This window comes from Megalopta genalis, chromosome 4, assembly GCF_051020955.1.
Source record: "Megalopta genalis isolate 19385.01 chromosome 4, iyMegGena1_principal, whole genome shotgun sequence".
In the NCBI taxonomy this organism is placed as follows: domain Eukaryota; kingdom Metazoa; phylum Arthropoda; class Insecta; order Hymenoptera; family Halictidae; genus Megalopta; species Megalopta genalis.
In genome coordinates, this window is record NC_135016.1 from 3,435,858 (window position 1) to 3,462,965 (window position 27,108).

The 27,108-nt window shown below is 49.4% G+C and overlaps 1 protein-coding gene across 16 annotated transcripts in view; it reads left to right on the plus strand.

Annotated features, from left to right (window-relative positions):
* FoxP (forkhead box transcription factor P) overlaps nt 1–27,108 on the plus strand; it is a 335,444-nt gene that overhangs the window by 83,500 nt on the left and 224,836 nt on the right. For 4 of the 16 annotated variants that reach the window (XM_033467566.2, XM_076521083.1, XM_033467565.2 and 1 more), the window contains exon 2: nt 17,514–17,567. The exons of the other annotated variants lie outside the window; for them this stretch is intronic. The gene's annotated coding sequence lies outside the window, so the exon portion shown is untranslated. The remainder of the gene's footprint in view (nt 1–17,513; nt 17,568–27,108) is intronic. 16 annotated transcript variants of the gene reach the window in all.

Sequence of the window (27,108 nt, forward strand, 5' to 3'; positions counted from 1 at the left end):
ACCGTCGGCGCGTCGACCGTTAACGATCTCCCGGCGTATTTTCGATTCGTTTCCGATGATTTACAGACGTTCCGACTCGCGGCGGCCACGTTCGCCTCGTGGGTGTAATGGAAAAACAGTGGGATACGCGGAGGAGCCGGCCCCGGGTATATACGATATACTGGAACAAATATTTTGTACGGCGGAGAGAGCGACGCCGGCGTCGACGTCGGCTGATCCCGACGCATTTTCTACCTGGCCGTCACGTGATCCGCCTTGTTATTCTCTGTACGTTCTCCGGGATCCATCGCGTCGGCCGGGGGTGCAGAGAAAAAGACAAAGAGGAAGACAGAGAGGTCTTCGGGGTACGCGAGGATATCGAGAGAGAGAAACGGGAGGAGAGAGGAAGAGAGAGAGAGAAAGAGAGAGCCGGCTCGCAGACCGACGGAACACGTTACAACGATTGTTTCGCTCCGCCCGCGGGGAAAGGGACGGGATCCGATACGATCGAATCGATCCGACCGATCGGACTATCGATCCCGTAAACAACCGGCGCCTCTCTCTCTCTCTCTCTCTCTCTCCCCGCAGCACAACCGCCGCGCCGACTGCACCGGCACCGGCGCTAGTGCCCGCGAAGAAAAGCCGCCAATGAAGCCCCGCAGCATGTTGATCCAATGCATTTACAATAACGACGTTGTTTATCTGTCCGACGACAAACGACTGCTTGTTCCACAGAACCCGCCCCCGCCCCTCGTTTCCTAACCCCTTTTCAACCCTGCCACCGCTCCGACGCTTCCTCCTTCGCCGTATCAACGTCGACCTCCTCCACTTCACCCCATTCATCTCCGTCTCTATCGCCGCTCTACGTCCGCTCTGTGTCTATGCGATTGTCCCTCTACCGGGTGCTCCAAAAACCGTGGACTCTCCCTGTCTAGATACGTTCTATAGGATATTGCGTTTATTGTGTTGTGTCGATATTATATTTTCTTCGTTTTATTGGAATCTGCGCGAGGCAATAGGGTGTCTATGCGATTGTCCCTCTACCGGGTGCTCCAAAATTCGTGGATTCTCCCCGTCTAGATACGTCCTGTAGAATATTGCGTTTATTGTGTTGTGGCGATATTATATTTTCTTCGTTTTATTGGAATCTAAACGAGGTAATAAATTGAGAACGTAATCGATGCCGCAAGACTTGACTTTGCAATTTTGGTTCGATTAGATAAAATGCTTCAATTTTATGATCTTATCGTTCTTAGATATTGTTACGATCGAAAGAGTCCGTTTTAATAGTAATAAATAATTATTTAATCGTTTTAACTGCGAGGATAATGGGGTGGCAGGGGGTTAACGCCGTAAGCAAATCATCGAAAGCTATTTTCTTGAAAGTGTGAATTGCGACAGGTCAATTTAAAGTTGTCACATAAGAAGACAGAGCATTTGTTGCGCAGATCGATAAAGACTCACTCTAACTCTGAGCCAAGTACATAATTCTTCCACTATCGTGCATCATCCACGGGTTGTGCATAGTTCTTCCGACGTAGTGATTTTCTCGATACGCTTTCTCTGCGATACAAATGAACAACACACGGCTGCCTTCTTACACACGGCTTCTCTCTATGATAAAATGTCTGTTACATTTTTTTGTAGAATGTTAAACTATTAGGATCCTCGCTTTAAACCCTTTAATGTGCACAACATGAATTTTCAAGAATATTTCAATCCAATAAGAATTTTCAACGGTGGGAATATTTGAGCCCGATGCTCCGTATGTGTACTAAAACTGTTAAAGGGTTAAGGGTCTACGTACACGTATGAGACGGAACTTGAAGGCTGTCGGACATAGAAATCGTGCGCCTTAATACCGAAATAAACAATTGTGTTTCTCGAAACTTCTTCAGAATTCCTAATTTATCGTGGAACAATTTCGAATATCTCGCAGCAGCTAGGAAATTCGCTTCCGAAATACAGTAATTATTTTAAACCCCTAATTCGCGCTCAGATTGAGCACAAAAATAGACAATCTGGGAAGAGGAGATAAGATTAATCGATCCTTCTAGTTCTGGACAATCGGTAACTATGAAAACGAGCCGCAAGCCTCGAATAACCATATCTCCTCCTCCCAAATTATCCACATTTGCAATCCGAGCGCGAATTAGGGAGAAATTACTATACGCGAGGTTGCTTGCTCCAGCGATGGAAGAAACGTTCAACCTTGACGAACGAGAATCTCGAAGCGATCTCGAAGAACCGCTGCGACAGAGTATACCGTATTAGATTTTAGTAGATCGTCCGATGAATGTAGGAGCACACATGGCGGTCGGGTGGGCCAGCCGAAAAGTGCACAACGGAGCATGAGGTCTAGGAGCATGGTCCGTGGAAAAGTCTCGGTGGAAGGAAACGAGGGAAAGTCGAGGCGGGCGCGCTTATGGCTGCGTGTCGGTGGCTGGCCGGGCGCAATAGGGTCGCAGGGGATCAGGGAAACGCAGAAGGTTACTAAGAGCTAGGGAACTCGGCAGGCCAACACACCGAAGTTTCGCAAACACACACGCACAGCCTCGACTCCATAGACATTCCACACCGGCAGCCTCTCTCATACTCTGGGGCAAGTATCGTCTGGCTAATGTAAAAAACATGGGTGCACACAACGTGTTGTGTGTTGCTTACATTGCGACTCTCCTTATTCCCGTAGGGTTAAAGCAGCGGCGTCGGCGGAGGGGAGGGAGAGAGAGAGAGGGGAAGAGAGAAAGAGCGAGAGAGAGAGGACGGGCTGGAGGAGGCCGGGTCTGGGAAGGGGTGGGTGCGCGCGTAGGCTGAATGATGGCATGGGGTTAGCATTGTTTTGTGCGACGACCACTCAGACTCCTCGTCAAAAGGGCTGCTAATGTCGGTGCACGCCGACGCTGACGTCAATAACGCATGAGGCCAAATTGAAAAATTATCACACCAAAGCGGGGACCGTTGAAAATCGTTGTTTAGAGAGAGGGTGGCCGAGGATCCGCAGCGTCGGCGATCTGCCAGACAGCCGAAATCCCGCTGCGTTTCCGGCCGACGTGTCTTGAGCTGTCCGGGATCGATCGCGATCGATCCTTGCATCGGATTCTACACGATCGGGATGCAGAATGCAAGCGTTGCTCTACATATATTCGACTCAAATATCTTTAGACTCGGACGTTCGCCCCTGTCCCGTCGATATCCGTTTGCAAATTCACGTGTCTCAACCGTCGCACCCTCGCGCCACCCCTTCTCTCTCTCTCTCTCTCTCTCTCTGTCTCCCTGCGCGCATTGTATCGGTTGTATTGTCCGCGTTGGATCGAGCACCGGCGTGTACCTTAATGCCTGCATTATTAATTCCCGGTGTCGCTCTCTCCTCGATCGAGCCGGTGCACAGCAACGACGCTACGATTTCGCTCGCGGTTCCTCGCCACTTGTCTTCAATCTTTGTCCAACTTCGAACACTCGCCGGGGATCGATCGCCGGCTGTAGTCCTTCCTCGTGCCGCCGCCGCCGCTCCGGGATCCAAACTTTTCTTCGATCTACTGGGTGCTCGCTTATTTCCACGCAGCTCTCCTTCGGTGCAAGACACACACACAGTCTCTACGTTCCCGTATTTAATCGTCGGGATTTCTTAATCCTGGACCGACGACGACAGCTTCCAAGGCCGAAGCTTTCGCGAACCGCGGAGAACTTCTCCAGATTTATCGGAGAGACACCGAGAGTGCCTAATCATTCTCCACGAGTTAGTCGTCGAGGTTCGTAAGGGATGCGGATCGTTTGGAAAATCGAAGATTTCGAGGACGCCGGAATAAAAAGCCGGGGAATTAGCACGGTGGACAGGCGAAACAATGGGCGAGCGTGTGCGGGCGCACGATGCGTCGAGAGAGAGAAAGAGAGAGAGAGAGAGAAGCTACTTTACGAGGGTGGCAGGCCTGATCGTCGGTTCTCCGGCGGGTTTCTTGCCGGCGAATAATTAGAGCCGATAAGTCACAGCGCAACACCCTGTACCTTCGGGGATGAGGCACGCCAGCGAGACGATGGGGCCGGATTCGGGGGTGGGGGGCGGTTCCGAGCGAAGTTGAAAGTTAGAATCGCGACGGCGGGGGTGGTCGGAGAAATCGCGTGCCGATGCCCCATTACACGGACAGACTTAGCTTCACCCATAGTCGCGGTTCCTACTTTCGACTTGCCGGCTTCGCAAGGGTGAAAACCGGCCTGCGCCCCTTCCGCCCACCCGGCCCCGTCGCCTTTTGCAACCGCGCTATCCTTCGTTTCGTCCGATACGCTATTGCCACCAGCCGGGGCTGTTACTATTTAGGGTAATTTGCTTTTCCGATAACCGTTACGTAACCGAGGCACCGGCCGACCGATCGATCGACAAGCTTCGTTTGATAATCGTGCCGATAAGGGACCCGCTTTCGCACTCGGAGAAAGTCCTCGAGCACCCCCGCGGTCTCCTTGGGACCCTGAACACGCGTCGGTCGATTTCTCGAACGCGGTACTTCTCCGACGGATAATTATAGTAATAATGCGTATTGTGTCAACCGGGTGGAGCTTTCGTTGCAGAAAACTTTGTGGCGTGCGCGCGAAGATAGAAACGAGGTGGAAACAGTAAATTCTCCCTAATTGGCGGCCTGCTTGGAAACGAGGTTCGACAATTCGGGTAGAGGAGGTACGATTATTCGAGCCTATAGTTAAAACCCTTATGGTTACCGATTGTCAACGACTAGAACGAAACGAGCCGCGAGGCTCGATTAATCGTGCCTTCTCTTCCCGATTTGTCCATTTTTGTTTCCAAGCTGAGCGTCAATTAGGGAGAATTGACTGCAATAATAACAATGTGATAATAAACGGAGATATAATGAAACAGTCGGTGCTAACGCGAGAATTCGATAAACATAGTACTAATACGAGTAATATTAACATGAGTAATGATACGTGATAATAACAATAATCGGTAGAACGATAATAGTAATATGAACAATAAGATGGAAGTCGTGGTGCAAACGATTACAAATTACTCTTTCTTGCACGAGACGTAATTATACTTGATCAGGCTCGTCCGGCAAGGTATCGAAGAATTAATCGCGCTTTTTCCCCCGGCTGTTTTTCTGCCAATATTTTCCGTATTACCGAAGAAATCGCCGATCCACTTGAATATCCGTGGAATTAAGTAGCAATTTGCACGGCCAATGATCAATTTCGAGCGTAATATGGTGCAACTCTGTAGTCCGCATACGTGATCGTGTAATATGATAATTCCAGGTCGCAAAAAGCTTGAATAATTTGTTTTCGTAAAATCGCCAGACGCGAGCGAGCATTATAATATTAAATGCTGATCAAGTAGGCGACTGTGTTCGATAGTGGTGCCGGTGAAACGTTAACGGGTTTTCGCGACGGGTCACCGGGTTATTGTGACGCAACAGTGACGAATTCCTGTTTCGCAACGGCACCGACGAGACGGCACGGCCGGTGTCTAAACGTATAATCCATTGAATCTGTTTCGAGGAAAAGAAACCTGTTGATCGCCTATTAGAATCGTTTCGTTCCGCCGATCGCTTCCGGCAACCGAATTTCATTTCCAATGCTAATGCGGAAACGCACCGGTTATGTACAGGATTAATCGATACACCGAGCCGATGGCTTCCGGGGAGATGTTTTCAACTTATTCGAACGGTTCTTTCAATTACGACGACGCTCGGACTCGTACAAAAAGCTGCGGGAACGTTAAACGGTGCTCTCGATGCTCTACCACCTGCACAGCTCGGTTCACTGCAGTTTCACGATTTTTCAGAGAATAATACCGTCTGGAAAAATTGATTGTCGCGAAAAGCTAGCAATTGTTAACGATAGAATACTGTTGGTAGAAAAGTTTTGATGCGCGAGAAAATCGCTGTTAACGTTGAAAAATCGATTGGCACGATCAAGTATATATAGCAATCGTTAAAACTAAATTATCACTGGAAAAGAATTTTTGCTGTCGCTAAAACGATCGTTGGCGAACGATATACGGTAAATTCTCCCTAATTTTCCTTCAGCTTCTAAGCATAAATGAACAATTTGGGAAAAGGAGAAACGATTATTCGAGCCTCGCACCCCATTTTTATAATTATTGACAATCAGCTACTCCTCCTCCCAAATTCTTTATCTTTGCTAACAAGCTGAAGGAAAATTGGGGAGAATTTACCGTAACTATAATTGACTTAATTTCAGAATTATTTGACGGTCTATGAAAATCGGAGAAAAATTGACCAGAACGATCGGCTAGCAATTAGGTATTGCGAAGTCTGTTCGCAGGCTATAGAAGCATCGCGGGAAAAGGTAGATCCTTTTAAAAGTGCACATTCGTCCGAACTGCTTCAACCCTTCGCGTTTATCGCTTTTGCGGCCGGACAAAGAACCGTCGGTAACGGATTATCGGCAACGTCCAAGATTTTTCTACGAACGCACACCAACCCTGCGTCTATCGCAGCCGGGCAGGACAATAGACAGGAGAAAGGAGTTTTTCACGCCGCTATTTTTTAACTTTTCGGGGCCTCCTGTCACTGGCGAAGAGAAAGGCTGCGGACGCGGTGACCACGTGCCGGACACGGATGAGTTATTTTGATATCGGGCTTCATACACCATTAGCTCCGCCTGACGATTATTTTGGAAGCCGACTGGACAATACCTTGACAATACTCTGACCGTTCCACCCTCCGTTAGCGGACACTGATTTGTCCCCTTTTATCTCTTGCCGCTTGTTCTTTCCGCCGTTCCCTCCTTTTTACTGCTGTTTCATTTGTTTTGCGCGAGATCGCTTTAACGCGCTCATTACTAGACCGTGGATCGTCGCGTGAAATCAAAATGTGGAAGAAACAAGAGCAACTCGACGGGTTCCGTTGTTTCTTTATTAATTTCTTTATTAATTTCAGTGCTCCCCAATTCTTTTCATTTTTCTATTCGATTCGCAGAATTACCTACTTTCGTCGTCGATTCATCAAATCTTCAATGTACCCATTTTATATTAACGTTCGTCCTCTTATATTGTCCTTTTATATGGAATTCACGCGATGATACAAAATTAATAGAATGATCGTACCGTAAACAATTGTCACGTAAATAATTATTTCTTCGGTGTGGAAACTAGAAAGGCTAGAAAAACTAAGACGAGACGTCCAAATCCTCTTATCTCTTCTACTAAAAAAATAACAAATTTGTTACTTCGTGCGTTCGAGATAAATCGATATTGACGCGGAAGAATGTTTCTACCGCGCGAATGACGCGCGGAAAAATCGTCGGAGGTCGTAGGATCGCGAGTGACTCGCAAAAGTCACGAACTGTCAGGAAGCGTTCACACGTGGCCGCTAATCGCGGGATTAGCGGACAGGAGGGTTACACTCTGAAAATGGTAGGTCGTGGTCGGAGGGTTAATAATAAATTAGCAGGGAAAGAATCGGTTCGCGCAGTTAAGCAGAGGCAATTCACAGTAGCGAGCATATTGTCATAAACGTCCCTTTTACAGCAACATAAACGGTGTCGGGGGTGGTCAGCCAGGGGTGGCAGTTTTCTCCCGCAGCGGAGAGGGTGTTCAGGCGAATTGAACTAACAAGGTCCCTACGGGCAGTTTACGCTCGATATCCCGGTAAACTCTAAACCACCGGGAAACGATCGCTTAACAAAATATCTTTTCTTCTTCTTCTTCTTCTTCTTCGCGTCTTCGGCGCGGGCCCCTTAAATCCAAATCCCCATCCCCTGCCGAATAAATGTCGCGGTTCGATCGACTTTCATTCCAGCATCACAATATAATTTCCCAAAGGATGAAGAAATTAACCCTATCGTTCTCTTCGCAGTTACAACAACTAGAAACTTTTCCATTACAATCATTTCCATAATTAGAATATTAAGAAATATTAAGAATACAGTAATGTCTCCTTAATTGACGCTCAGATCAGTTAAAATTCAAGTATTTCTACTAGTTATTCTTTCATTAAGTTCATCGTAATCGGTCGCTTATGGCTCGGTGATAATAAGTCTCAAAAATGAGAAGAATTGGCTTGTTAACAAGATACAGTAAATTCTTCCTAATTGATGCAAAGATTGTGCACAAAAAATGGACAATTCGGGAAGAGGAGACACGATTATTCGAGCCCTGCAGCTCGTTTTTATAGTTGTTGAGAATCGATGACCATAAAAAACGAGCCACAAGGCTCGAACGATCGTATCTCCTTTTCCAAAATTGTCCATTTTTGTGGACAATCTGAGCGTCAATTAGAGAGACATTATTGTAATTAGAATATGCTTACATATTGATGAAAAGATTGATAAAAAGATAGATGAAAGAATCGATGAAAGAACAGAACAGTGTTACCTACACCTATAATACCTAATACATATTTATTGCTGTAATAAATTCTTGCACGTGCAAGAAAATTGATAATTATCGTATTAACAGCATTAACAGCAATTATCCGAATATAGACAACGGTAGAATTGATTTCTCCTGTCATCTTAAAGAAGCAAATAGTTGACAGGATGCGATAGTGCAAGGGTTAAATAAATTCTGTTCGAAGCTTCCATCACTAGACTGACTTTACAACGAATGCCAAGGGATTACAAATGTACTAAATGCTTCCACAAAATCGTGCGTTTCATTTGTAGTCCCTGGCTACAATTTTTAAGAATATTATACCTTCCTTACCTAATTATATCTTCAGATAACATGTACAAGAAGTTTAAATGCTGCTTGCAGCATTAAACGAAGTTCGGTGGGTAATAACGACGAGAGGGGAGGGAGACCGTGGCTATGATCGATGCAGGGGCAGGGACGTTTACGGTTAAGGAGGATCAGCGTGGCTCGAGCACAGGCCGGCGTTAAATTTACCATAACTATTAACAGTTGGGACGGGCAACAGAGTCCGGCGCGCTTTGTACGCATTATTGGTGTCAGCGTTTTGGCAAGGGTCTCCGGAAGTACCTTGACTTTGATCAACTTGCCTCGGAGTCCTTCTCGGCCGGCTCGACAGTTCTTACATCGCTGGTTTAGGGTATTGTTTGCCCGCGGAGCGCCGTTGAGAAATGGCAGGCATAGATCCTGCCCGCCGCATCTCAAGTAGGCACGTCCCGTGCCACCGAGCACAGTGGCCATTTGTTAAAGTCCACTTCTCGCCGCCACCTGTCTCCCATCGGTTAGGAAAACAGCTCATAACAGCATCCACGGCGCAGTTGATCGCCGGTTTCTTGCGTCCCTCTCGGGGCGCCGGGACGTTCGCCGTCTTGCGGATAAAATGTCGATGTCGTTAGCACACCGTGGCCCGCCACGCGAATGCCGCCGTATACCACTTTCTATATTTGAACCGGCGATACACTGTCATGTTTAATACGTGTTAGCCGATCCCCCGGGCCCGGCAAATATTACAAACTGCGACAAGCTTGCAAACACCGCGGAACGTTGCGACACCGTGCTCTGCACGGATTCGTTCCGGCTCCTTCAATTATAAACCGCGAGCCAGATGCACGAGCTCCGTCGCTTCGAAATTCGTCCGCGACAACGATCGTACTCGGTCTAATTTATGCCCGTAATTTCGGCGGGAAGAAGCCCGTTCGCAGGTGACCGCGTCGCGTTAACTGATCCCGATCCATTTATCTGGCCGCGGAGGAGCACGGTTTGTCGCGCGCAACGGAGACAGAGGGATCGGTTCACGGTGTCCGAAGACAGAATGGAACTTTATTTAGGGCAGTTTTACGGTTTCGAACCTTTCTGAATGGTGGAAAGAAAAAACACGCAGTTCGTGATTTGTAAAGACAGAAAATGGGTTGCTTTTTTGACGATTGTTTTGGAATTTCTACTTCGTTTAAACAACTTCTCCAATTTTGTGCGAACGTTCGAGGAGTTCGTGAACCGATCTTCGTCGATCGACTTCATTCTGGTTCGCGAAGGACGAATGATGTGCGAGCAAAAGGGTCGAATAAAATACAAAGGGGTCCATGAATTTTAAGAGATCGTTTTATATCGTTGAACCAGCTCTTCGTCTACTTTTGCACGCGCGTTCAAGGCGTTCGCGAACACGGCCTTGTCCGGTCGAATTCCGTCCGGTTCGCGATAGATAGATAAATTGTTTGGCGCGCGTTCGAACGTTGCGCGGCTCGTCGCCGGGTGAAAATTAATACAACCGCGTTACAAGCGTGCACGCGGGTTCGGCCAGAAAAAAAAACCGGCAGCTATTTAGCCGCGGCGATGTCGCTTGTCAATTTTCCCCCCTTCGAACAATTCGATTCCCTCCCAGCGAAAGTATCGCCATGAAACGGTATCGGAATATCGTTTATGCGTCTCTCCAAAATCACGCACTTCGTATTGCGCTTGTTGAGCCCGGGGTTGCATTCCTATCGCGCCATGCAACGTAACATGAATTCAACCGGCATTCACGATATAATCACAAATTAATTACTAGGGCTTTATTGAAGTTCGCGATGGTTTTTCGAGAATTTTTGAAAATTACCGAAGATCGATTCGAAATTGGAATTGCGGGATCGGCGGGTCGGCGCGGCCGGCAGGGCCGCGGTCGAGTCCGGCCAAGCAACGCGATATGTATTTAATATACAGGCGGCAGAATTTATTACGGATCGTACAAACAATCGACGCTTTGCCTTTATTACCTGCGCCGGGCTCGGATCGATACCGCACTAACGTTCAAGATTAACACGTTCGTTGCCAACTAGCGGATATCTCGTCGCGAAAGTGCACGCCGAGTTGTCCATTGTTGAATACACGGCGTCGTAAATTATGCAACAATTGCAATTATCGCGCTGCAAATACCGGTGCAAATAAATGTTCGATTCGAACAGCGCTCTCATTTGACCAAATTTTTGACATTCGTGGGCAGAGCTCGCCGAAGTCGCCCGGCGAGAGACGATTCGCGGCCGCGAATTATCTTTCGTTACGAACACGCGTCGCAGTTTGACGATTTCTTATTAATTGCTCGCGCTTTTCGGCCGGCTCGTCGCGATAGGAAGCAGGTTTAATCAGGTCGGTCGCGAGGTAATAGCGGCAGCTGTCTCCGGTATATTGATATGCAGCATATATCTCGGGTTTATAGGGTTATTAAGGACTTCATCCGTGTCTCATGGTAGGATTACTACGTTATTATCCTTTGGTAAGTGGCAGGTTGGTCGGTCGGCTGGTTAGTTGGCCCCTTGTAAGGAAGACCAAACATCGCCTCCTCCTTTGCTCGGTCCCTCGAGCCACCGGCGAACTAGTAAGACATTCAGCCCCAAACCCCTAACTGCCGAATCGTCTCGTGGAATGGGACCTAGTTGCGAATTTGACCCTCCTAATTAATTTATAACCGGCGTTCTTGTTGCGAGAGCGGTCGGATAAGCACAACGGCTGACCTCTTGCGGAACAATCCGACTCGAGTTTCGGCCAATTACTAACAAACTTGTTCGCGCCCGACGCCTCTCTCTCTCTCTCTCTCTCTCTCTCTCTCTCTCTCTCTTTAGCCACAATCACTGCCAACCGACTTGCAGCATCGAATTTAAACGCAACGTAAGATTCAGAAATATGTTCGTCGCTCTTCGTCGTTTCTATTCCGGGCTAAAAAATCTTAAAAATTCGTGGATTCTTCGTTTTATTCTGAACTGTCGAAATCTTAAACTACTTGCCAAAGAAATCTGAAGCTATGGCAAGATTATCGTTTCTTTTATGGCTGAAAAATCCTTACGATGGAAGCTACGTTAACAGACAATTTTGTACACGACAACTTTTTCAAAACTGAACCAAATGACTTGAATTTCTTTTAGATGATAGAAGGACTAGTCTACTATACGATGACTGAAGAGCTTTTTTCTAATTTTGCTGTTACTTAGAATGAAAAGGAAAAGTTAAAAACCCTCGTTCTTTAACGAGGTTCTATGACGAAGAAGTTAAAAAGCGAGAAATTCTTATTTCAGTCTCTCTGTCATCTAAAAAGAATTCAAGTCACTTAGTTCAATTTGATAGCAAACGTATTACCTAGCACGTGCATAATTACTGGAACCACGTAGCTTAAACCACAGAGATCTTCACAACCGCTTCCTAAAGAAAAACGAACACGATCACTAGCCACCAAGAGCAGTCGCGACTTATTTTTACATTGCGCATCGGTTTCATAAAGGAACAATGAGCAACGGTGCCGTTTCGCTTTATTTAGAATCGCAGTGATCCGCGATTTACTTCGAACTGCATGAAACTTGAACCGTTTCAATTAATTCGACGAGTCCTGCGCAGGGTTCGAGGTCGTCGGTCGAGGCCACGCGACGCCGCGGAATCGCATCGCGTTCGAGTATCGCGAGATCTCGAACGGGCAGCGATTGTATTCTTGTGCCGGCCGGCACGCGGAATAAGTGCAGCAGGCCGGTGCAGCAGTTGCAGGTATTACGTGCACGAAAGTCTTTCGGTATCCGCGGGCCGTCCGTTTCCGCGAGATTCCTCTAATGCCTCCGCGTTCCAGGCTGAGGGCTCGGTACACACGTACTCCCGAGCACTTATTACAGACCTAACACAAATTCGACACGGGCTAGATGGGTGGTAAACGGGCGGGAAAGGGGGCGGGCGGCTGGCTGGCGTAGTTAGAAGCTGGTCGAAGGCGGGGAGGCAGGACGGAGGAATCCATAGATCGCGGGGCTAACAATCAGCCGTAAATTATGGTCTCAATATCCATTGTGTACCCTCCTTGCTCTCGAACGAGCCTAACCCCAGAGAGTCTAAGGCCAAGACTACTCACCCCCTTTCTGCGAGGCACAACGCTGGGAGCACGGCGAGAGGGTCGGTCCGCTCTCTCACGGCCCAACTGAACCAAGAGATATGTATATTAATGGGGCAATCTTACATAGTTTTGTTTACCTTGCCATTCTCTTAGTACGTATACAATTACTATCCCTAGCCCCCACGGTATGCTTAGCGCAAGGGCTGGCTGCCTCGTGCTTGCTCGCTTCATCTCTCTCTCTTCCTCTCTCTTCCTCTCTCTCTCGCTCTCGCTCTCTTTGGCTCGACTACTTCACCCCCTTCAACTATCAACTACCTACGGCCTAATTAATCGGCGCCACCTAGTCGCAATTCCATATTTCATACGCGGCGGTATTGCCGCGAACTTCCGAAAAGAGTAAACGACGATCGCGAGCTTATTTGAGGACCATCGCCGGACTGGAGCTGCTCCGGCGGCCGCTTCGAGTGGCCCCACAGCTTCGATTAACCACGATGGTCCCTGAATTTTTAGCCGCGTATACGGCCTTTGTAGAATTACACTGAAGCCGTCGATCGCATTTAGGATGAATTACGCGGCTCGCTCCAACTATGGGACAGAGCTCCCCGCTGTGTCCCATCGATCGTACGCCGATGGAAAAGTCACGGAAGTTTGGATAATCGCGTTCGATTCGACCGATTCGAGCTGAACGAGCCGTACTATAAAATTTGTTTAAAACCTGCGCGTCCGCGAAATTCAACATTGTTCGCAATTAGATATCGCGGACGAAGTGCGGATTCGACGCGTTTATGAAACGCGTTTGTGCTTCTAGTTTCAGATTTCAATTTCGCTGGGATACGCGGTCTAATCGTTAGACTGCGGATTTTGTGCGTTTATGGGTACATGGAAGATATTGTGTGATAATCGAGGACATTCGAAGACATTGAAAAATACCTGCAATATCAGAGTCGTCTAATTAATGAGGCTAAAGCGAGAAAAGGAAAATTTACCGGAAGAAATACTAATATTTCTAATTTGATTTAGATTTATTAATTTAGATGATCCATTAACTATTCCTAATTTTCTAACTAATATAATGCTATTTCGCGTTCTAAAAATCCTACTGACGTTCACTTTGTTTAGTATGTTATGATAAATATTAATTGCTGCGTTATATAATTGGAACGATTAAGACGTGAATAATCTTGTACACATCATCTAAATTTTGCGCGGTAATTAGTGGTATTGAATTATAATTTTTCTGATCCGACAATCGTCTTTTACAGTGTACAGTAAATCCTCCCTATTTTTTCAATCAGCCTATGAACAAAAATAGACAATTTGGGAAGAGGAGACACGATTATTGGAGCCTCGCACCTCGTCTTTATGATCGTTGACAATCGGCAACTATAAAAATGAGCCGCAAGAATCGAACAATTATACCTTCTCCTCCCAGATCGTCCATTTTTGTATAGAGAAGAAAATTAGGAAGAATCGGCTGTATTTCGACCGCAAATTAAACGGCGAAAAAAATACTTTCGTATTTTCCGACGGCGCCGATCGTTTCGAATAGTTTATCCGGGAGCTGATTAACCCGGCCGGGTCAAGAGAGCGGTCCGATGATTTGCCGCAAAGGTGCGTGTAAAAACATGTACAGAGCAATATTGACGGAAGAGGGTGGCTCCCGATAAAAGCGGGAAGCTCCGTTCTTGAAGGGGTTTAAGCGCGCGGCTCGATGGAAATCCATTCTCCGGGCGCGGGCTTTCAGCAAAGAAAATATTGTCGGCGATGCGAGCGATAGCGGAACTTTTTCACCTTGCCGAGCAGCTGGCTGCTGTTGCTCTACCCTTTCCCTCCTTTAATTCCACGCGTGGCGAGCGGCTTTGTAGCGGAATGTACATTTTCTCTCGCTGAACAACCTCATTTGTGTAATCCCCGAAGCTTCGACAACAAACTGTCTGCGGCGCCGAGGGTGCGTGGGGGTGTTGCGAGAGGCCGGGACATTAACGTACTTTGTAGTTCAACCCTCTCTTTCTCGATCTCTCTTTCTCTCTCTCTCTCTCTCTCTCTCTCTCTCTCTTTCGCTCTTCGTGGCAGTTGGCAACGCGAAACCTCCCCCTCAAGTTCTTCTGGAGCCTGGCCCTCTCCACCACCCCCTGTCCTACTCGCTTCTCCCCCCGCCGCAGTCTCATCGTCCGGGATGAAATTGCGATTGTAATAGCAATTATCTTATTTCTACTATTGCTTCTTTGTACTTCGATTCGCGACACACGGGGCTCGGCGGCGATGCGAATCGGTGAGGAACGAACGAGAGAAGAGAGGAGCAGAGCGCGATAGTCCGGACCGCGAGAGAGAAAGAAAGAGCGAGAAAGAGAGAGAAAGAGAGGAAGAGAAGGAGAGCGAGGAACAGAGAGGGAAGAGGGATCGCGAATGGAATTAAACGTTGGCGGGATGGCTCGGAAAGCCGTGACGCAATTTAAGTCGTGTGGCCGTTTACTCGAGCGGAATGACGAGTCTTTTAGCTGGATATTGCCGACGCGGGTTACAGCCGCCTCGGCATTGTTGCATTTTTCATTTGCCAATTATTAGCCGGGACTTTTTAGCCGAGGATGACTTGGACGAGAATTGGCTGCGCGGAAAATGTACCGCCGCCGGTACCCGCAGAAACAATAAACTTTCGTCCAATTTGCCCGCAGAATTGAAGCCGGGCGTTAAGCACAAAGTAGACGCAACGTCGTTTAAAATCGCGCCTGACCGCGCCCGTTTCCCGCTGCTTTTTCCCGAACCAGAAACATCGCGGACGTTCGCGAACCTCGCGATTCGTCCACTAAAATACAGTTCCTACGTCGCGGCCTCCCTCCTTTCCGGTGCCAGGATGTTGCATCTGGTTCTCTTTAATACTCCGAGAATCTCTTAGCCCGTACATATCCGATCCGTTTCAATGTAAACGTTTCCTCGATGAACGCAGCTTCGATTTCCATCTGGCGGTGGTCGTTGCGTCTGGTGCTCTTTACCGTTCGGATAACCTTTCGACTCGGGCATGCTCGATTCCTTTCGATTATTTCGAATCGTTTGTGTATGATTAGTCGCGCGATATGCTGCAGATCGCGCAAAGATCGTCGATGAATCCTCTAAAATGAAGTTCCTCCATGCATCGCCGTTTCAATTTTTATCTGGAGGATGGACGTTGCATCTGGCACACTCTCAGAGAGAATTTCTCTTCTCGTAAACGTCGATTCGTCCTAATCGTCTATAATTAATCTAGCTGCACGATTAGCAGCCTCTAGGAAATTCTTTCTGCGAGATTCCAAACGTCTTCCCTTCCGCGTCCTGCCAAAATCTCAAGAGTTGTATACTCTGCCCTGTTCAAAGAATCTTGCGATTTATAGATAAAGTAAATTCTCTCCAATTTGCCTTCAACTCATTTTTATAGTGTCCGATTCCCAATGATTACAAAAACGAGGTGCAAGGTTCTCGAATGATCGTACCTCCTCTTCCCAAATCGTCCATTTCTGTTCTCTAGCTGAGAAAAATTCGGGAGAATTTACTGTATTCTCAGACCGCAGCATCTCCAACAATATAATCGAATGCCCGAAATGCTTCTGTTACCAATGTATTCCTGGAAACCGAAAGCTAGAAAGACTTTAGAAGACGAAACCGGCGAAGAACGCGCCTCGAAAACGGGAGATCGCGAGGCGGCATTGTTTCAGCGGCCGGAAAGAGCGTCGCGAAACCGCGAGTACATTTCGAGTCGGGGACCGCGCGGGAGGACAAGACGGGTGTCGGAGGAACGCCGGACGGGGCTCGCGTTTCAGACAGAAATTCGCTCGAAGTAATCAATATTATAGCCCCGCGAAGATATATGCGGGAGGATGTGGGCAAACAGTGTACACACGTGCATTGTTACGCGGCAACAGGGGGTTGGCGAAGGTTCATGGTGTAAGAAGGGTGTAACAGGGCGGGAGAGCGAGGGGTGGCAGCGGATAGGAGGTTGAAGAGCGGCGAAGGAGGGAGGGGGAGGGAGGGGCAGGGGTGCCGAAGGACGGAGTTCGAGGCGGTGGCGGAGGCAGGGGTTGAAGGGGGCCGCGAGGTTCATACAGCGAGGGCTCCAGCCCGCGGGGGTGAACCGGGGGAAGGAAAGGGGTGGACAGCCGGACAAACAAAACCCTTGCTGCTTCATTTCTGCCCGTCTGGCCAGACACCGACCCTTTATACGCGCGCGCTTCCGTCCTACGCCCGGCTCGTTCATTCCCTTCCTCCTCGACCAGTCCCCGGAACCCCTCAATGCTCCGTCGAGTTGTACTTTCAGTACGTTACTTTTCGAGTTCGTTAATTAACGGCACCGTCGCCTCATTGGCGGGTTTTCTATGTCCCTCTCTCTCTCTCTCTCTCTCACTCTCTCTCTCTCTCGCTCGCTCGCTCGCCGGTCTCCGTCGAGCGCGAGAGTCCAGTCGAAGGATACCGCGTCGAATGGCTTTCGACGGACCACCCCTAAATATCGCGGACACATTGTCCTACCCACGATTCAAGTTTAGGAGCCGGCGGATTTAATTAAGAAAACGCGCGCGCCTCGATCCAGCCCGGCTACATTAACGCCGAATTATTTTTCAGCGGAGCTGCACGCGAACAGCATCGATTCTCAAACTCCCGTGGCATTCGTTTCAATCGCTGTCGTTAACGCCGAGTCTGCCGAGCTCTAAAAGTAAAAGCGGATCCAGCGTTAATTTTTCAGCCGAATTATATTTCGCTGAAATTATCTATAAATTATATCCTAGCTTTCTACGGTAATATCGAAGCTTCGAACCTGTGCATTTACAAATCGATGGTTTCTTTTTGTTGCAGGTCAGTGGTGTATTCTTCCCAGGCTTCTGAGACAGGGTGACATGGCTCGTTAATGTGAGTTGAACGATATTTCTCGAACGAGACGCATCGCTGTATTTTTCCATTTCTTTTATCTCTCTCTCTCTCTCTTCCTCTCTCTGCCTCTCTATCTCTGTTTCCCTCTCTTTTTCCCTCTGTTTTTATTGTTCCGCGTCGGTTTTCCACGTACTTTCGCCGATATCTTATATCGAGCTTAATCCGCGCGATATTATTTTTGGACGAGCTCCAAAACAAAGTACCCGGGGAGACCGTTCGGAACCGAGCGAGAGGGTTGAACGAACGCGTGGGGTCGTGAGCGCGTTTTACTCCCCGCCGGTTTAGGGGATGAACGATGCGAGACATCGATAATCGCATTTGTTGGTACGAGCGTCGATACGAAACTTTCGGAATTCCGTTCGGCCAAGAAGCTGGGGAACTTTACGACTTACCAAGTATTATACAATATTATTCCAATGCCTCTTCACCCCCCTCCATCTCGATCTTCAACTCCGTTAGGTCCCAATGTCTAAGTCCCTCGTCGACTCGGTCGCTGTTAAATCGCTGTCCCCGTCGAACCCTCGATCTTGTGCAATAACAATCCGATCGGCGATCGAATCCTTGCTAAAAATTCTTCGATCTTCATTCGATCGACAAACAGATTCGAACGAAAGCGGTCTGCCAAGTTCGCGCAAACGTCGCGCGAAGAAAAATAAATAAATGCCTCGAATTCCATTTAATTCGTACATCCCCGTACATCGGGGAGGAGGGGGAGGGGGTGATAAATTCCGGAAGAATTAGTCGAACGACACAGAGGGAGCTCTCGTTGGAATCTGAGAAATGTGTCGACGGGCGCGGAGCAGAGTCGTCGGATTCTCCGCGGTGGCGTGCGGCGGCGATGCGGCGCGGCGGCCCCGCGTCCCAACAATATTCATAATACGTCCGGGCAAAAGTAATAGGAACAATCCCGGCGCGACGCAGTCTTTTTCCAGAACGGACGTTTTCCTCTATTCAGTCCACAAGCCGAGCATGAAAAAGCACACATCGTCCGTTAGCCGGTGTGCACGGTGTAACGCTCCCCGGCACCGTCGGCGCGGCCGGCGGCCCCACCCCCGCAACCGCCGCGTTTCGTCGTTCCCGTATCGCCGGCACACGCAGACCATTACAATTTCAGTTACATTTTAATTAGCAGAGAATACTAATGTTTCGCGAGCGGCGGTCGCCGGCAAGTAGCCAATGAGCGGCCAAGTTGACTCGTGCAACCCGAGCCCGCTCCAGAACCCGACTCCCGGACTCCGCGTGTGCTTCCCCCCCTGCGGCCCCCGTCCTCTCTGCCCCTCGCCTATTACCGTCCCAGGCAACCCCCGTGAAACCGACATGCATTTCACACCCCATATTCGCCACTTTATGCGCGCCGCGGCGCGGCGACGCGGCGGCTGGGCCAACGCTCTCTCTCTCCCTCGCTCTCTCACATTCTCTCTCTCTCTCGGGCGCGCTCGTATTCTCGCTCTCCGTCTCGGTCTCTCCTGCGAGCGCGAAATAAAAAAAGGAACGGGCAGCAGACACACGCACGGTCGAGAGCACGCACAGCAGGGAAAAAGGAAAGCAACACGCGGCCCGCTTCCTCGTTTATGTTATTAGCTCCCACTTTGGCGCCGAGTGTTCTTTCGAGAAAACGAGACAAAAAAGAGCGTCGCCCGGGTGGATATAAACCACGCCGTTACGCTCTCTGTTTTCTAGTTTCCCGCGCTTCCTGTTTCTCGCAATTAACGCGCTCGCTGGCATCCGTGGAGAGCACGGATTCCACGGAACGAGGGAAACCCGCTTACGCCCGATAAAGCGTGCCGTTTTGCCGGACTCGCGGCACTCGGGCTGTCCAATCGGAACCGAGATTGTCGGCCGATACGAGTTCGATCTTTAGATTCCTCTTCTTACCGGGCAATCCATTTTTTTTTAAGTTTTTTATGCTGATTTTGCCATCCGAGGGTGCGTCGCTGTAAAGTGAACGAATATTCGATAGTGCAATAATTTCTCCCGGAAATGCCAAATATCGGGTTGCTGTGAATTTCCCTAGCATTACTACGCATCCGGCTGTGTACATATTCGCTGGCTTTTTATACCGATTGCCCTGAATATTTATAAAAAACGAGCCGCGAAGCTAAAAAAATCGCGACTTAGCGTATTTACGGATCTGCCGGTTTTAATTCCGACCACCTAAAATTTCTAGGATAAATTACTGTACCTAGCAGCCGGCCTCGGAGTTTCGAAGATTCCGCAATTGCTGGATACAAAATGGAAGGGCTAAAGGGTCCCCGGAAAATCGCAGCGTGGCAGGTTCCCGAAAAGGCCGAGTCCCTTCGGCGGCCGTTTGAAATGCAGTGCCTTACAGCCCTTAAATCACATTACCCTCGGTACCCTTTTCACCTCTTCCCGCGTTATCTCCTCCCGGCTCGTCTTTCGCTCTTATTTTATTTGTTTCGCTTATCCGCGCCGTTCTGGAGGCCCGCGCAGATTTCGCGGCAATTTACTTTATGCGCGTTACGTCGTTTTCCGCTGTCTCGCTTCCACGCTCGGCTTTCTGCGGCATGGTTTCCCGTAGCCAGCCCCGGTTAGGTATCGTCTCGTTCGGCGGCCCTCGGCCCCGAAACCCACCCCTTACGACGTTCTTACGGGGGCTCGCACACGCAGGACCGGCTCGCGTGTACGTGCACGTACACGCGAAACGAAAAGCTGCGCCCGGGTTCTATCGTTCGGCCCACCTCCCCACCCCTAGGCTGTTGAAGCTCTTCTGCACTTATTTCGCGCTAATTCACCCCTCAAGACCGCTTACACGCCCCCGCCCCCATCCACCTACCGCCGAACCAGTTAGCTTTTTTTTCTCACGTGCCGTGAAGCAGTTCTCGTTAAGCGGTTAAGGGTGAACTCGGTAAAGAGGGGCTGTAAATTCATTGACTGACGAAAATACTCCCGCCGGAATTCCCGGAAGCATCTTCCACGCGGTTCTTTCGTTTCGACGGTGCCACACGATCGCTAAAAAATCGACGCCCGGAACCAGCGAATTGTTATCTCGAACTTGTTATCTCGAACGATGTCGACCCGATCGCAATTGCGTTCAGTAAATTCTTCCTAATTGACGCACTGATTATTGTCCACAAAAGTGGAGAATTTTGGAAGAGGTGATACGATTGTTCGAGCCTCGCATTTTTATAGTCACCGATTGTCAATAATTATAGAATATACATTCGAGCCGCAAGGCTCAAATAATCGTATCTCCTCTTAACATAAAATTGTTCATTCACAATCTGAGCGTCAATTACAGAGAATTTACCGTTCGTAGACGCTTATTTTTCAAAGTTTGCAAGCTGGAATGCGATACTAAACGCTCATTCCGCTCAGGAATAATAAAATAAGTAAAGTCTCGTTGCATTGTATTAATTTTTCTTCTCATCGAAGGTTATCGTATCGAACGAGATTAACAACAAAAATCTTCGACAGACCAGTAATCTTGAGAATAATAGTTTCCGAAGAGTTCCTTCGGAAGGGTTAAGGGTCTCTGTATCGACACGATTTTGCAGCGATTGTTTCCAGCGATGTCGACCGATCAAGAGTGCGAGCAACAGCTTCGTCTTGGGAGAACAAAAATTTGTCGGGCTAATGAATCAGGCGGTTCGGAAAGAAACGCCATTACCAGGCCATTTGCATTTAATACTTGACAAGGGGCGACAAAGGCCGGCACCGAATTTCCATAAATAAGCATTACGATATAATTTTCTGTCACAACAATGGCCGCCGGTGTTACAAAAGGTTTAGCCACGAGGCGAGCGTCGGCTACTAGCCGCGGACAATGAGAACGTCCGCGTTACGCCATAAATTGATTTGCGAAAGCGTTCCTGAAAAAGCTCTCTCTTTCTCCGCCGGTGGCCGGGGGAGAGCTGAGAGGAAAGAGAGAGAGAAGGAGAGAGAAGGAGAGAAAAATAGAGAGAGAGAGAGAGAGAGGAGAGACCGCCCTGGCTCGGCTCGAGCTCGCGTGGACGCGCGGGGTTGGGGCTCGGGCTTTTGAGCTTATACCGCAAAAATTACGTCGCGAGAGGGATTGTATTTATGTTACATAATTACGCCACGCGCGACCGTCGGATAGAAGGGGGTGCTCGAGGGTGGCGGCGGGGCGCGGCTCGGGGGTGGCCACGAGGAGCCGTCGGCCGCGGGGGTGTGGGAGAGAGGAGGAAAAAACGCCTGGTCGAGGAAAAGTTTTTCGGCGGCTGGCTCGACCAACCGGCTAATGAATAGAAATAATTCTCCTGCAATTGTGCTTTTCGGTAGTTTTCAATTAACAGTAGCCCCCTTAACCCACCCCCGCGATCCTCGCCGCGGAGCTTTTCCGCCATTCTACGCGCCACCGCGCCCTTCCCACGAGCATCGCGAATGGACGGGCTTTAAGTTTTAAAACGGGTCGATCCGCCGCGCCGCGCCGCGTAGATCGCGATTCTTTCTCCATACGGGCTGGATAATAATACGATCAAAGATGCGGCTCCTTATCGCCGGGAAGGGGAGGTTAAATTGCGAACCTCGTCGATCGAGGGGCACCGGTATTTCGGTTATTGAAAGTGGTCCACGGGTTTGCGGCACGTTCGTTCGTCTGGGAACAAATCGGAGGGCTATCCGCGAGACTGTATTCGTTGGGAAAAATTAGCGCAACTTCTACGGATCGAGAAAATGACGAGAGAACATTTTTTTAGTCAATAGGTGCGATTCGTCGGGTGTTGAGAAGTCGAATTTTGAGGGATGACTTTAGGAAAATTATAAAACGCGTTCCCGTCGGAATTTTTTAACATTATTTAGCTCAAATTGAAGCCGAAGAAGTGCTCTTTAAAATAGGATACTGTTTGCATAACAAAAATTTTATTCCAAATATTCAGCATACTTTATAGTGTTGAGAAGTCGAATTTTGAAGGGTGATTTTAGGAAAATTATAAAACGCGTTCCCGTCGGAATTTTCTAACATTATTTAGCTCAAATTGAAGCCGAATAAGTGCTCTTCAAAATAGGATACTGTTTGCATAACAAAAATTTTGTTCAAAATATTCAGCATACTTTGAAGCAGGGAAGAAAATATTTGCAACTGCAGCCCTCGCAGTAACCAGCTTCGGGACACCGAATCCTTACGCATCGTGTGCCAGCTAACACGAGTTTCCCGAAAGTCGTGGGGCTAGGTTGGATCCAGGTTAGGCTATCGGACGTGTGGTATCCAGGAGTGTCGTCGTCGAAGCTGCGCGGAATCCCGGAAAATAAATCGCGTCTCACTGTCAGTGATCCCCGGTAATATTTGTCTTTTCGCCGGGCCATTTTACAAGATTCCCTATCTACCGGGCTTTATAAGCGAGGAAGACGAGGAATTGGCCGTGCCAGGGGGGATGACTCGGACACACGGCCGAGCTCGGCGGAGACGCGGCCCCGAAGAGACAGAGCGGGGAGGGCGGGGGTGTGATTCCCTGTACCGTAGCCTGAAAACGGCCGGCCGAGGCGGCGGAGGGGCCGTGGTACACGGGACACACAGGGTCCCGCGGGATAAAACGGGCTATCAGATGCGAAACCCACTGCGTCGAAATGTAAAAGCTTCCTGACAAATCGGTTTCTATTACCGCGTCGCGGTGGGTCGCCTTTTTTATATTGATGGCATTATTTTCCACGGAGACGGGAGACCGTATTTTCTGGACACGTACGGTATCCGGCTCTCGCCACGCCGCGCCGAGCCGAGCCGAGCCGAGCGAAGCCAAGCCATCGCTGGCCGGAGAGAGCTCCGCCGCGATATCAACCCCTCGCCTCCTCTGAATCCCGGTTATTTGCCGGGAAATTAATGCGAGCTTACGTTCGGTGCGGCCGAGCCGGTATATCAAAGAAACGGACTGACGTTCAATAAAATTGGTTATTATTACCCTTCTTATTAAGTCCTCAAGGGGTTACGCACCCCCGCTCGAGTGCAGGTGCCTCGTGTTCGACCCTCTTTTAATAACGTTCCCCGCGGCGATCGCGACCACCGGGCTACCTGTCGGCAAAAAACCGACTCTGTCTCCTCGAGATCGCTCGAAATTATCGATGCATTAGAACCACCCCTTCGCCGCGCTCCTGTTACAATAGGTCGGCTCTAGTCTACACCCCGTGACAGAAACCCTGTAACAGAAATTTTCTATGAAACGCTGTCGCGAACTATCCAGAAGCGCGTTAATTTTGTAGAAAATACTCCCGAAAGCCCTACTCGAGGGTAGTTGATCGAGTCAACAGCTGTTTCAATGATCCTTGAACCAGCAACAGACCTATCGACTCTTAAACGATACTCGAAGTCTAACCGATCCAGCAACCATAACCAATCCTAAAATAACCCTTAAACAATCTTCAATTGAATCGAACAAGCCCTGTTCGACTAATCTTCAGGATAGAACAAGAGTAAAAGCGACAAATACAGAGGTGAACGGAGCAGCGAATCATTCTTACGAAGCACCCAAAAGCGTGTGTCAGTATCTCTAAAAATCCTTAAGAAATCCTTAACCCTTTGCACTCTCGAAGCCATCTTAACCGTAAATCTAAATTAATTTCTCTGATCCATGGTATTTCCATTTTACATGACAAAGTGCGTTTTATGCGTATGAAATTGACTCTCGTACAACAGTTAGACATAACCTTGACATAATCCTTAAGAAATCCTTAACAAAGTCCTGCTTGTGGGTGGCTAACCGAGTCAGCGGACAGCCTCCGAATCACGTCGAGTCGGTCCGATCTTCGGAACGGACCGAGAACGAAACGGCAAAGAAGACGGCAGCAGCGTGTGCGCGAAGTGACGCGTGTGCCGGGGTGGTTGACCGAGTGTGGCGTTCTCTGTCCCGTGTCGGGAGGAATCTTTCCGTCGCACAAAGGCAGCGCCGATGTCCTGAGGATCCGCAGTCACGTGTTCCCGGCGCGGCGCGGAAAACTAAGAGAGAGGCGAGCCACGTACGTGGAAAGAGGTTTCGGGCCGGGCTGTGCCGGGCCGGGCCGGGTCGGGTGCGAGAAGGTGGTTAAAAACATCCGAAAAAGAGATTCGGGTGGGGCCCCCGGGGGGTGCGAGAAGGTGCAGAAGCCAGACAGTCAGACAGAGGAGACAGACAGACAGACATGCGGGAAGGAATGAAAATAATAATAGCGGAGCGTGGCCCAGGGCCATAGGTGTCAGTGCCGGCAGGAAGGAAGAAAGGACAGGAAGGAGCGCGTTGAATTTGTCATATGTAAGTTTCACCCTTCTACCGGTCCTCTCGCACGCACAGTCGCGCGTCCCGCAGCCCCTTACACCCCCGCGGGAGCCAGCCTCTCGCGCCCCCGCGTATCGTCCGCGAGGATTATTTCAGAAAGGTGCCAGGAATCGTGGTAGCAGGGAGGGGGAGGGGGTCCGCGTCGAGATTCGGGTCCTTTGCGATCCGGCTACCCTTCCTGCGGATTTCTCGCGCGCGTTAGAATACCTCCCCGGGGTATATTGAGATACTGTCACCGAATTTTCTCCCGCAACCCCTTGAGATCGTACCTTCGGCTGCGGACACACGCGTTACTTTCATCCCCCTTTTTCTCGTTTCAAGGTCGTTGAACCGAGGCCCCCCAGACGAGGTCTCTCCCGGCCGACGTACAGGTGGAACCTCGTTCCCATTGACGAGCGGACCCGTGGGAAGCCCCGTCCTTCTCCCCGTTCGAGGAGGGGAGCCGCTTTTGTCGGGGATCGCGATACAGTTGTCGCTTTCAATCGACTCCTAGCTCGGCGTCATCGCGACTCGATTAGACGTTGTTCCGCGGGTTGCACGGCTCCGAGGATACATCGTTGGATGTATATCGCCCCGTTCTTTCCGCGCCGGCGAATCGATGAAATTTCATTAATAACATTTTCGACGAGCGAATATGCTTCTTCGGGCTGGCAACGCGAGCCGGTCGATGCGGCGTCGGAGGGGGGGGGGGGGGGGGGCGGATATCGGTAATCATTCTTCGCGATATGGTATTTACCATATCTGTATTATTAGCCGGTCGCGGGGGCTCCGATTTCAATTGCGGTCGCCTGTAAACAAGTGTTCCGTTTTATTATTTATTACCATTACCCGGGCCACTTAATCAAAAATACATTATCGGCTCGATGGTCCTCAACGTCTGACATTTTCGATGCTCGAAATGTGCGAGCGCGAATGATATCATCAGCGCGTTATTAAGTGGGCTTTGATTTTCGATCCTCATTTTGCAAACCGAGCTCTTTGTTGCGGGACACGTCGCCTCTCTCCCTCTCTCTCTCTCTCTCTCTCTCTCTCTCCCTGCGCTCTCCCGCTATCGCCTCTGCATCTGCCTCTGCATCAACCTCTGCCTCTGCCGCTGCCTCTGCCTCTGCCGCGTCACAGATTACATACCTGTCAAATGAAAATATTCTATTTGCGATACCGTTACTCTAATCATAGTTATTGCATATTTGCTAATTGCCGCGTAACTCGAAGAGGCCAGCTGTGCTGGCATAACGCGACGAAATATACGTTTGAAACGCTCTCTCTGGATCGACGACCGCAGGATCCCAACCATTGCTCGCCGAAAGAATCCGAGCGAATCGGGAGCCCGAGCGCCGTCCGGCGATTATTTTCGCGGTTCTCCGGCCGAACGACTACGACAACGACGACGACGACCGGTTGATGAATTACGCGAAACTATTTTTTGCCGGGAGTCCTCGACCCTCTCGAGTTACAAAGCGCCGCGGCGAGAGCCGGCCTGATAACGCTGATTAATTACGATCCGGCTCGATTATCAGCGAATCGTGGGCTTATTTATTAAACGAATATTTGCAGTCACGCTATTATTTATGGACACGCCGTTCCATGCGAGCTTTAAGCGTGACCGGACGCGCGTAGTTGCAGTCCCAGTACGAACGGGAACGCGCGCGCGCGCGCGTACGAGCGAGCGAGTAGGCGAACGAGCGCCGGTTACCCGACAACACTATTAATTAGGCCCTGTCTTTCATTTTTGTTTAATGATACCGCGCCGGGCCGCGCCGTGCCCGCGCAGCTTGCAACGCGGGAAACCCTTTGTGCTTGCGAGCCGTTGTTTGGCGGGGCAAAATCCTGAATAAAAAACAAAAAGCGAAAAAGCTCTGGCCGAGTGAGCGGATGCCTGTGTATACGTTCCATTCAATGGGGTTAGCTACGCAAGTGCGCGCACGCACCCACGGATGGACGGATACACGTGATAGGGTTGGACAAATGAAGTGGATATGACATAATGATTTGGAGAGGCCGCGTACACATATATGCGAGCCGGCTGACGCTCGGACCCGTCGATCGTCTGATTATCGGCGGAACTTTTCGCTCTCGATCCTGCCCCGCAATTATTTTCGATACTTCGCGTTCTCCTTCTGTCCCCTTTGTCGACCTTTCGCTCCGGCACGCTGCGAAATCCACGCTGAAATTGCCTAGAATTTTCTACGCTGGATTTCTCGAGGCCTGCAATTACCCGAAGGTCTCCATTTTGGTTCTCGGTCATTTTAATTTTGATACACTGTCTATTCGAATTTTGTACAATTTGTCTCCTGGAAGAC